Source organism: Lissotriton helveticus, chromosome 5_1 (assembly GCF_964261635.1).
Source record: "Lissotriton helveticus chromosome 5_1, aLisHel1.1, whole genome shotgun sequence".
Lineage (NCBI taxonomy): Eukaryota > Metazoa > Chordata > Amphibia > Caudata > Salamandridae > Lissotriton > Lissotriton helveticus.
Genome location: NC_136065.1, coordinates 230,839,883 through 230,852,608, shown reverse-complemented (window position 1 = coordinate 230,852,608; position 12,726 = coordinate 230,839,883). Strand labels below are relative to the sequence as shown.

The window sequence follows — 12,726 nt, the reverse complement described above, 5'->3', positions numbered from 1 at the left end:
CTTGTGGTGTCTCCTATTCAGAAAACATTGTTATGCTGCCTTCGACCTATTCGCCGCAAGTGCGCACACAACTCAACTGCATAGCTTGCTAGACACCACCTCGGTGCCATCCGGATCTTGGAATGTCAGCACCTTTTGGTGTCTTCTCTTCAGAAAATATTGTTGCGCTGCCTTTGGCCCCATTCGCACATCGGTCCGCTACTGACGCCATCTCACAGGCTAATGGGGTGCCCCACGCCGAGTTTCAGCATTGTAGAATAACCACACCAGTACAGCAACTTGCTAGACATCACCTCGGTGCCATCCGGATCTCGGCGCCCCACTGCAGATGAAGTGCCTCTCAACTATGAAACCACCACGGTGACATCCGGATCTTGGCACGTTGTGCTGCCTTCGGCCTATTCGCACATCGGTCCGCTACTGACGCCATCTCACAGGCTAATGGGGCGACCCACGCCGAGTTTCAGCATTGTAGGATGACCACACCAGTACAGCAACTTGCTAGACATCACCTCGGTGCCATCCGGATCTCGGCGCCCCACTGCAGATGAAGTGCCTCTCAACTATGAAACCACCACGGTGACATCCGGATCTTGGCGCGTTGTGCTGCCTTCGGCCTATTCGCACATCGGTCCGCTACTGACGCCATCTCACAGGCTAATGGGGCGACCCACGCCGAGTTTCAGCATTGTAGGATGACCACACCAACTTGCTAGACATCACCTCAGTGCCATCCGAATCTTGGCATCTCAACGCCTAGTGGTATCTTCCATACAAAAAATATTGTTACGCTGCCTTTGGCCCCATTCGCACATCAGTCCGCAACTTAGACATCACCTCGGTGCCATCCGGATCTTGGCATCTCAGCGCCTTGTGGTGTCAGTCAGAAAATATTGTTGCGCTGCCTTTGGCCCCATTCGCACATCGGTCCGCTACTGACGCCATCTCACAGGCCAACGGGGCGCCCCACGCCGACTTTCAACATTGTAGGATGGCCACAGAAGTGCGACAACTTACTAGACACCACCTCGGTGCCATCCGGATCTTGGCGCGTTGTGCTGCCTTCGGCCTATTCGCACATCGGTCCGCTACTGACGCAAACTCACAGGCCAACGGGGCGCCCCACGCCGACTTTCAGCATTGTAGGATGGCCACACCAGTGCTGCAACTTGCTGGACACCACCTCGGTGCCATCCGGATCTTGGCGCGTTGTATTGCCTTCGGCCTATTCGCACATCGGTCCGCTACTGACGCCGCCTCACATGCCAACGTATTTTCTCCGCATTTTATACCCTATGCCGCATAACAGGTCATGTGACTTGTTTATAAAACTTTTCATTGGTTCATTTTACTTTTGGTTTCCTAATGATGGAAGGCTTGATCATATGACCTAAAAACAACACTTTTCATTGGATGAAAACTTTTTTTTTCCCCCAAACGATGAAAGCCCCACCTTGTTTCTGGATGTTTCAGACTAAACTGGCGTCAGCATGAGAGCACCACCATCTCGTAGCTCCGTCGTGGTCATTCCGCGAGCAATCATGGCAGCCGCTCCCCACCAGAAGCCTGCAGGAGTCGGGGCCCCCAAAACTTTTGATGAATTCTCAAGGCGGAGGGGACGCTTTCGAGAATGGGGTCCAAGACCTAGCAGACAAGCGTCCGATTTCCAAGGTGTCCCAGGGCCATTTCAGTGGACCACGCCCAAAAAGGAAAGAGCCTGCCGCCATTTTGAGAGTCCTGTGGCAGCCGCCTATCGCTGCACCGCAAGAGTGGGCGCAACTCAGCTGAATGGCGGATTTTGACACAGTGGACCAAAAGCGGACGGAATGGCAACTGAAACGGTAAAGGGGCGCCCCACTAAAACAGATGAGACTCTACCTGGAGAGGCCCGTTCACGCCGCCTCCCCCGGGGCGCCCCACGCCGTTATTCGGAGCAGCATTGTAGGATACCAAAACCAGTGCGGCAACTTACTGGACATCACCTTGGTGCCATCGTTCTGCTGCCTTGGAACTATTCGCACAACAGTTTGCTACTGATGACCCACCCCCCGCGACGCCCCACGCCGTTATTTGCTGGGTGGCAACTTACTAGACATCACTTTCGTGTCATCTAGATTTCGGCGCGTTCTGCTGCCTTGGAACTATTCGCACAACAGTTTGCTACTGATGACCCACCCCCCGCGACGCCCCACGCCGGAAATCTGGACGTTGTGCTGCGTTGGGACTATTCGCACAGCCGACCGCTACTTCGTTGTTTTTCCCTAAAAATGTTTATATGTTATTACTATTTTTGTTTTCTTGTATATATTTATAAATTATTAAAGTTTTATAATCTTACTACTTTGTCAGAGTGCTATATATTTTTAATGTGACACATAATTGTAAAAACTTTGATGTACAAAGAGTCATCCCTGGAATCTTCCGCTTCACGCTGGGTCCCCTCCCCAATCACAATACAGGATGGTTTTCAGATAATAGCAACGCTTCTGCTGTGACGGATCTCATCGAGTGTGGGCCTTGATCTACTATAACTCCTTTGAAGAGGGGTGATTCTTTACAGCTGTGGCCATAAACTACATCTGCAGGGCTAGCTGATAGCCTAGGACCGGCCTGGACAATCGGACACAGAGGAAAAGGAGTGTCAGAGGGTGCGGTAGTGAATAGGGCGAAAGGGAGGTGTCGGGCGGGCACAGGGTGTGATTCTCAGGGAAGAGCAGCGCAGATGGGGGGAGGTTTATTACCCATGCATAAGACAGAGAGCGGGGGTGACCACTGCCTGGGTGAGATGCTTGCGAGGGTGGGGAGCCATGCTAAGGATCGACAGCGTGCACAGAGTGGGTCTGGTCAAGGCATCTAAAATGGCTGCCGTGCACGACAAAAGTGTGGCATTTGAAAAAAGACAAGATGGCGCACACAATGTTTTTCAACAATTCCTGATTTCCTTCGAATCGAACGTTAACAGACGTTGGGGCATATTACCAAAGTTAAGCGATATTTATCCCTAACGATGCATTGCAAAGATTTTTTTACCGTCAGAAATTATCGCAGATAAACCTTGCTATTATCAAGGTTTATCGCAAATACGATAAAAAACGACCGCAATGCATTAATATCGCTGAAAACTCAGCGATATTCATGCATTACCGAGCTAATGCTCTTAGCCATGTTATCCACCTCCCATTGGATAACATGGCTAAGAACTGCTCAGGGCAGCTGTTACTTTTTGGAGATATTCGCGCTTATCTCGAATATTTCCAAAAGTTGATAATAGGAGATAGCGATGTTAGCGACTGTTTCCAGTCGCTAACATCTTGGCATGCCCACTTTGCATGTCATTAGTGATAAATATCACTCACATGCAAAGTTGGACCCAAGATGGTCGCTATCTCCTACTAGCCGTCGCTAACTGGTGTTAGCAACAGCTAGGTAATACAGATATAATTTTATCTCCGCGAAGCGGAGCGCTGTTACAGATATATATCTTGTTTTTGAACGTTAATTTCTCAAAATGCACTGAAGCACATATATTGAGACATAGCAAAGGCACATCGGGCTACCAGTCCCTAGGAGATAGCGATGTTAGCGACTGTTTCCAGTCGCTAACATCTTGGCATGCCCACTTTGCATGTCATTAGTGATAAATATCACTCACATGCAAAGTGGGACCCAAGATGGTCGCTATCTCCTACTAGCCGTCGCTAACTGGTGTTAGCAACAGCTAGGTAATACAGATATAATTTTATCTCCGCGAAGCGGAGCGCTGTTACAGATATATATCTTGTTTTTGAACGTTAATTTCTCAAAATGCACTGAAGCACATATATTGAGACATAGCAAAGGCACATCGGGCTACCAGTCCCTAATATTTTACCAAGTTTCGTGCAAATCCATTCAGCCGTTTTATTATTATTTTTTTTTTTTTTGCCCCGCGGGGCCCTTTTAAAACCTCCACATCAAACCTAGGGGGTCAGCGAGGATCTACTATGCCCCCTTATGGTCATTTGCCCCTTCGCTTTGGCCTCCTCTTGTCTCTCGATCCTACCGAGAGACAAGATGGCGGCCGCTACGTACTGTTTGGAATGTTTACAGACACCGGAGAGCCAATCAGCTTCGCTTCGCAAAGCTCCGTAACGCGAAAAGTACGCGAAGCGGTGCGCTGTTACAGATATATATCTTTTTTTGAACGTTAATTTCTCAAAATCCACTGAAGCACATATATTGAGACCTAGCAAAGGCACATCGGGCTACCAGTCCCTACAATTTTGCCAAGTTTCGTGCAAATCCATTCAGCCGTTCGATTATTATTATTATTTTTTTTTTTTGCCCCGCGGGGCCCTTTTAAAACCTCCACATCAAACCTAGGGGGTCAGCGAGGATCTACTATTCCCCCTTATGGTCATTTGCCCCTTCGCTTTGGCCTCCTCTTGTCTCTCGATCCTACCGAGAGACAAGATGGCGGCCGCTACGGACTGTTTGGAATGTTGACAGACGCCAGAGAACCAATCAGCTTCGCTTCACAAAGCTCCGTTGCGCGAAAAGTACGCGTCCTGGGCCGCTGCCCGGTCCGCTGTTACAGATATATATCTTTTTTTAAACGTTAATTTCTCAAAATCCACTGGAGCACATATATTGAGACCTACAAAAGGCACATCGGGCTACCAGTCCCTACAATTTTGCCAAGTTTCGTGCAAATCCATTCAGCCGTTCGGGCTAAAAGTGAGGCCAACCGCCCTATGGAAAACTCAATGTTAAAAACACGTTTTGGGACCCCCCTTTTTTCTCGGCCCCCACTGGACGAACCCCCCCCAAATTTTTAAGGGCTGCTCAGAAACAAAATGTGCCATTTTCCTGAAAATTTCAGCCAATTCCGTCCACAAACGCCAAAGTTATTAGACATAGAATTTTCAAAAAACCCATAGAGAAAAAATCCTAACTATATATACCTACTGGCGACCGCCAGTAGGTAATATATATATATATATATATATATATATATATATATATATATATATATATATATATATATATACATATATATACATCAAAGACACGAGTCTGATTGCAAGGGGCCACTGTTAAAGTTATGATCTATAAACTTGCATAGGACGAAAGGAAGTGTTCTTTCGTCCACTTGTAGCATATTCACTGTAGATGCTTAGTTGAGTCTCTGGAGATGCCTGTTTAATACAACAGCCCACTGCACAGTTCTACCTGTAATTGTTTGGTGCTGTGAGTATATTTATACAGGGGGCACTAGGGAGCGAGGATCTCCTGCCCAGTTAATCTGAGTATACTTTGAACTGAGCACATTCCATGTAGCAAAACTATGAAGGCACTTTCTTTGCAGCGTGTGAGTGCGTGTAAAATTCTGCAATGAGATTTTTAGGTCGAGCATTCAAGACCTCTTGTATATACATTAGTATATACTCATTATTCTATACTTATATGTGTATGTACTTTGTGGGCTCTGGAGATCAGTCCTAGGACTTGCCTGCTTCTGCTTAGGGACTTTTCTTTCTGTTCAACCGCCTCTATTTACCTGTTTTGATAGAAAACGAGCAGCAGAGGTCATTAAAATACCAGAATTGCTTTCTGCTGAGGGACTTTATTTTTTAAAACATTTCTGGCAACTGCCTCTATTTAACTTTCTTGATAGAAAACTACCAGTAGAGGTCAGTAAAATACCAGAATCACTTTAGCATTCTCTAGATTCCTGTCCATAGAAATTGTCTTCCACGGGCACCCGTAGACAGCAATATTTCTTTCATATCTTGTATTTTCAGTGATATGACCACCGAAGGCTCTATATTAAAAATAGAGCTTTGGGCTATACCATTTCCTGCTGAAAGGCAATATTTTTCTCCATGTGTTCCCATACCTGGCGTGTCACGCAGTTTGGTGCTTACTTTCCCTCCATGTTAAAGAACAGTAGATGTTTCAGTATTCAGGCTAATGTGCTGCATAGCTAAATACATGTAAGGTCCCAAAGGCGAGACCGATATCTATTGCCTTCATCCACGCTGATTTAAGCTTAAGTAATACTTTGTGTTGTTACATTCGTATGCAGTAATTAGTAAATTTCTTAAACAATAATCTATGTAGATATGATACCAGAAATGAATGGTGCATGTGCAAAAAAGAAATTGTTTTGAAATTATTTATTAAACATATAAAATTCCAGATCATTAGCATTGCTAAATACATTTCTAGATCATTAGCATTGCTAAATAAATTTCTATACGGACTTAGTTGCGCACACTGTGCATCTTGAAATCTATTTTGCTTTATAAATAATTGATTAACTTCTAATTTGAAGGTGCAGTTAATTGGGTGTTGCACAATATAATTTGTTTACACTCAAACTCTGGTTTGATTGACAGAATTCATAAAATCAAAATTGCAACACCCACTCAAGGTATCTAAATTTGTGTTTTGCCCAAGTTCACCCAAATTGGATTTTGTCTTGAAGATGCTAAGAATTCAGGAGAAAACACTTGCTTAAAATACTCTGTGATCTGCTATAACTCTAAATGCTAATAAATAAACTGTTCAGTCAGTCTGAGCAATACTTCAAGTTCTTGTTCTTCTGTAAACTATAAAGTACAGTTGATGTTGCACAGTCGTAAAACTTTTTTTAATGTTTTCGTCCCTGGTTTGGACATTACATACTAACTTTCCTTGAAAACAAGCAGCCATATACACAAAGATTTCCGCACAGACTTTGTTATGGCACATATAAGATTAAGCTTCAATTTTAGATTTTTTTTCTTTATTGCAGTATACGCATGCAGACAAGTATCCAACCACATTCTCTTTTTCTCCATAAAATAGCTGATCATTGTCATAGTCTTAATTATTAAACCAAACGTGCATTGGTTAGAACAAATAAAACCGCTTTCAGGAACTGTTTAAGGAATCAGGTTGGTAATTTCCTGTTTTGTTGTTTTCTTGCTCAGTGTATTGATCACTAGGTCTCTATGTATTATCATGGTTTTTCTGATGTCGGTCCGCCATCATACGTATTTAAACCTGACCGTTCTCATGCTGTAAAATGGCTTCTCTTGCCATAACTCCTGTCCCAGAAACTCTGCTGGCAGCCTTTAAACTGAATTTCTTCGTGGGAAAACTCGTTCTTAGTAACTGAATGCATCTCCTTTGAAGGTAGGCGTCTGATCCACTGCACCTGCTGTTCCTGTGTTTTGTTTCCCTGGCAACCTGCTTTCATCATGTGAAATCCATGTTTTTCTAAAGGTGCAGTGAGGTTTAGTCATACTTATTGAATATTACACTACATTCTTTTCTACTGCTAACACAAAAATAGGTGATGTTTTTCAGACTTGAGAATGTCGCAGGGAAGAGTGAACTAATCATATCACCGATTCTTTTGCTCATCTAGACGAATCTCAGAATCTACATTGGAACATTCCTAAGATATTCTGTCTAAATCACATTTTTAAAACCTATAGAATTTCTATACGGACTTAGTTGCGCACACTGTGCATCCTGAAATCTAATTTGCTTTATAAATAATTGATTAACTCCTAATTTGAAGGTGCAGTTAATTGGGTGTTAAACAATATAATTTGTTTACACTCAAACTCAGATTTGATTGACAAAATTCATAAAATCAAATTTGCAACACCCACTCAAGGTATCTAAATTTGTGTTTTTCCCAAGTTCACCCAAATTGGATTTTGTCTTGAAGATGCTAAGAATTCAGGAGAAAACCCATTCTGGTTCCAAGTGGGTTTATAAAAATATCCCAGATTCTGTTTTTGGACAGGAGACCGATTATGCTTTCTTTGTTCATTTTATTTTGCTCACAAACCCATAGTAAGCTTAAACACTAGCCACAATCCGAAAGGACATCTTTTCTCACGAGACCTACATTAAAGATCAGTTTTTTAGAAATACAATTTCTGTAACTCCACATACAACAATTCACAAGGAAGAGCACTGTCTCCTCCTTGGCTGTTCAGCAGCCAGTTAAGTGCTTTTTCCCGTAAATTGCCTTGTTGGATGTTAATTGTTGATAATTTTTGTGCTAGTGACAGTTTAGCCTATGTGCTGCGTGATGGACATTTTGGCTAGGTTTGCACACATAGTACAATTTATCTGGTCTGTTTAGTCGACCATGCTCAACTGTAACCCAGTTTTTTCCTCAGGGTGTGGGTGGGGATGTCTGAGCGAGAGATCAGACCAAATATTGGATAGCTAGTATACTGCGCTGGCTCTGTTTCACAATTCTCAGGTAAAAAAAGATTCCATTTGCTAGCATAATACCATAGGATTTTCAGTCAGCGTTTTGGCACTTCGACTGAGGGCCTTGTTAGTGCGGATAGGCAGGTGCTATCAGTAAACATTTCTCCCGTTATATCCAAGGGTATGTGACTGTGATTGATCAGGACTTTTTAAGAGGTAGTCCTATAAATATCTGTGTAACACGATAATATGCTTACATAAAAGCCTTTCCGATTTTCATATTACTTACCTGGTCATAGCCAGTGGATGACTTTATCGTTATACATTTCTTGCTTGTATAAACACAGACTCTGCTCCTGATCGACATAGCAGGAGTTTGTGGGGAGTCTATCAGAGAAGATGTACAGGAGTGGCAGCTCTTGCTCCCTCTGGATGAGGAAATTGTAAATGTCATTTATGCATCATTGCACAGGGCAATATCTCATTACCTGGAGCTTAGGGGCAGGCACATATTAATACTGGCCACCTGTGTTTCAACTCCCCGATGGAGGAAGTTGCAAGACTGAGTAAACCTTCATAACTTCAGAATGGTGGCTGTAAGTCAAAGCCCAAGACATCCAAGTCTTCCTCTGGTCCCTCAGACACATTTGAGGCAGGTCTTTCTTAAAAGGCGGCCAACCGTGATGCATAGGACGATTGTTCTGGGTTTCCGCAGCAGGATAACTTCCACGAATGGGAAGAGTCAGGGGACCCTTACTAGGACAAGGACTCTGGAGAGGAGCCTGGTCCCAGCACGCCTTAGCGACCTGAAGAGGGTCCCAAATGTCTCGAAATAGAGGACACCCCTATTGGGACGCCACATCTGTCACCAATTCACATGACATGCTTGACCTGGAAAACATTTACCATCCAGAGTTGGCAGAATGTGCACCAGCAACAAAAGTAGCAGTGTACATGATCCGAAAACCTTAGATATGGAGTTCAGTGGCCAAAGGATATCTGGGCAAAGGCTTTTCAATCAATCAATCAATCATTTGTAAAGCACACTACATATCTGCGAGGGTCTCAAGGCGCTGGGGAGGGGGTAGGGCCGCTACTGATCGAACAGCCAGGTCTTGAGTATCCTCCTGAAGGTCAGCAGGTCTTGATCTGTCTTAGGCTCAATGGGAAGGTGTTCCATGTCTTGGCCGCGAGGTGGGAGAAGGATCTCCCGCCGGTGGTTGTTCTTCGGATGCGCGGGACGGTGGCGAGTGAGAGGTCGGCGGAGCGTAGCTTGTGGATGGGGATGTAGAAGGAGAGCCGTCTGTTGAGGTAGGCTGGCCGGTCTTGTGGTGTGTCTTGATGAGGATGGGAGGATGCAGGCTTTGCTCGAACAGCCAAACCCTTTCCCCCGGCTCAAAAAGAGACCAGGGTAGGAAGCCCTACTAATAAGAGGATCAGGAGAAGTTCAAACTATTATTCCCGCCAGAGGTACTGACAGAGAGTGTGACAGCAGAGAAGGCTTCAGGGGTGTGACAGACACTCCAGGAAAAACCTCAGGGAAGAAGTACTCATTCTTCTCAACCAAAAGTAGGTGGAAGGCTGGGAAAGTTTTACCCAAATGCAGGCAGGAAATAGGAGATCCTTGGGTGTTGCAAACCATTGAAGGTTTCACATATTGTTTTAGAAGACCCCACTCAAGAGAAGGAAACCCAATCCACTATACTTATCAGAGGAAGATGCAGTCCTTATAGATCGGGAGAGATACATTCAGATCTGGGAAAGGGTGAAGTGGTGCCAACCACCTTACACCCCAGGGGATTTCTCAGCAATATATTTTAGGTCAAAAAGAAGGTTCAAAGGTATCACACTGTAACAAATCTGAAAAACTCAAGTGGCTGGTTTATCACCACTACAGAACAGGAAGAATGCATTGCCTCAGAGATTTTTAACTACCTAATAACTGGATGGTGCGATTGGATCCCAGTATTTTCACCCTACCGGAGATTGCCCAGTTCAAATAGAGACAGATGGTGTACGAATTTGTGGCACTATCAAGCAGATTCTCCTCTTCTCCATAGTGCTTTACCAAGGTGATGAGACTGATCATGGAGCGTCTGGGCTCCAAATGGGCACGGTTAATTGTCTACCTGAACGGCATTCTAGTGATGGTTCAGGATGTGGTCCAGGTGCAGCTCTCTTCATGACAAGGTAATTCCTCCAGGATCTGGGGTTTATATTCAATGTACTGAAATCTGTGTTTCAATTTATGTAGTATATAGTATTCCTAGGATTCGTCCTTAAGTTGGTACAACAAACATTGAAAGTGCCACAAAAGAAAATGGCGCTCATCGGGAAGGAACTGACGAAGACATTCCTGGGGGAGTACACCTCCTTGAGGTACCTGGTCAGGGTAGTGGGCCTACAAACCTCAATCCTGACGATTTTCCAGGACCCCTTCACTAGCGAACACTTCAGAAGTTTGAAATCTGCTCACAGAAGGAAGGTCCTGACTAACCCGGCTGAGGTTAGCTGACTCAGGAAGCCAAAACGGCACTTCTGTGGTAGCTCATCATTTGGAGGCCTGGAATGGTAGAGCCAAATTTCAATCGGTACCAGACTAGTCCGCGCAAGCCAATCAGGTGGGATGCCCAATAAATACGGAGCAGTAACTACTGGTGACCAGTGGTCACAACACGAGAACTAATTACCCATCAATTGTCTGGAACAACTAGCCAGATTGTTTGCGTTAAGATGTCTTACAAGGGACAGGATCTTGTGTGCCATACTTCTGAAAACAGACAGCGTATTCTTGGTCTGATGTATGAATCGGCTGGAGGTACTTGGTCAGGAGAACTTGCGTAGCTGGCCAAGGAGATTTTATATGTCTGTCCAGGCAAGAAGATTTCACAGCAGAGTACATCCAGAGGAAAATGAATCTATAGCGGATTGGACCTCCAGGCACCTGAAAAATGTAATCTCTCGAAAAATGGATCAGAAGATGTTCCAGAACAGGCACAAACTGGGTGCGTGTCAGATCTGTTTGCATCATGTCACGACAGGCACCTCCCATGATTTATCAGTTAGAAGCTGAACTCACTACAGATGACTTTCTGCAGAAACTGAAGCCAGATTAACGTATGGATGTTTCCACCTTTCTCAATGGAAACCAGACTGACTGTACAGGTCAGGAGGCAGTCCGCAGCCGTGGTCCTTGTGGCACTGGTCTAGTTCTTCTGGAATTTTTCTCCTATTCTCCACGCCTATTTCCCCAGAGTTTATCTATTCTGAAAGATGTTCATGGCAGCTCACACCATTTGGTGCTGGAGGATTCTCTCTGACTAATGGTATGGAAGATTACAGGAGACATTAAGAGATCTCAGGCCTTTCGGTACAGGCTTCGCTTCAGAGTTTGTCAAGAAGGCTTGATTAGACTCTACAATCAGCAGTAAGGCTCACTTTGGCATTGATGGTCCTCTTGGTGTATGGGACAGAAGCTAGATCACTTTGGTGGGATGGGTGGGGCGTCATTAGTAGATTTTGGCCTGAATGTTCTATCAGAGCTGGTGGATAATGAACTAGCCTATCAAACTGTTATCACTTGTAGATTCACGATCTCAGTTGGTCATTTATGGTGTATTGGGGTCCCATTGGTGGAGCACCCTCTATGTAGGCTGCTTAGAGGAGTGAGAGTGTCGGTACTTCCAGAAACAAGGAGTTCACACTCTTGGGATTTGAATGTAGTTCTGATTTTTTTTTTATCTGACAATCAGTTCCTGTCTAGGAAATAGTTATTGGGTACGTTGGCTATGCTGCTATGCCTCCACTCCTGTAAAAGAGTGTTGAATGAGAGCACTGGTTGTGCCTCTCTGAATAGTTACCCCAGGGTGGGGGTCATGTTCACAGCGTCTAGAAATGCCAAATCTCTTACCAGGGTGGAAGAACTTACAAGGAAGAACTTGGTCTGCAGGCACAAAACAATTGTTGATCGCAATTTAAAAAAAACATACAAACCAGTTTTGTCTCCTACTTTTGCAAGATGGGTGCAATGGTTGAAGGGTGAAGAGTGTAGCAGATATAGATATATCATAGTTTTTTGCCCACTCTGTGAGAGGGGCCATGGCTTGCAAATCTTTTTCTTTGGGAAGCCATCTAGAAGATATCCTCAGTGTGACTGGTTGGCCATCTGGTTCAACTTTTGAAAAGTTTTACTTCAAACTAGTGATGGTGTTAGACTCATTGCTGTTTGGTACGCTTTAAACTTGCATAAGTGAAGCCTATGCTCCTGAAGTAAAAGGAAACATTTCTTTGCTGGCTTCAAGAAAGATTTCAATTCTATTACAGGCACGGAGGTCAGGATTAATCCTCCCTAGATGGTTAATAGTTCCATAACCCACCAGGGATTCTCTTGGACTCATTCATTGTAAAGCAGCAGAAGTGTCATGTAGCATAGTTTCTGCGAAGTTATCATTGGATCTGTTCTTGTTAATTGTTTTTGCATATCAAAAGTAAATATGCCTTCAAATGTTTTTATTTTTTATTTTA

The 12,726-nt window shown here is 44.3% G+C and overlaps 1 protein-coding gene across 5 annotated transcripts in view; it reads left to right on the top strand.

Annotated features, from left to right (window-relative positions):
* The window catches only part of FBXW5 (F-box and WD repeat domain containing 5), a 170,858-nt gene that overhangs the window by 100,359 nt on the left and 57,773 nt on the right, over nucleotides 1-12,726 (top strand). The window lies entirely within an intron of this gene.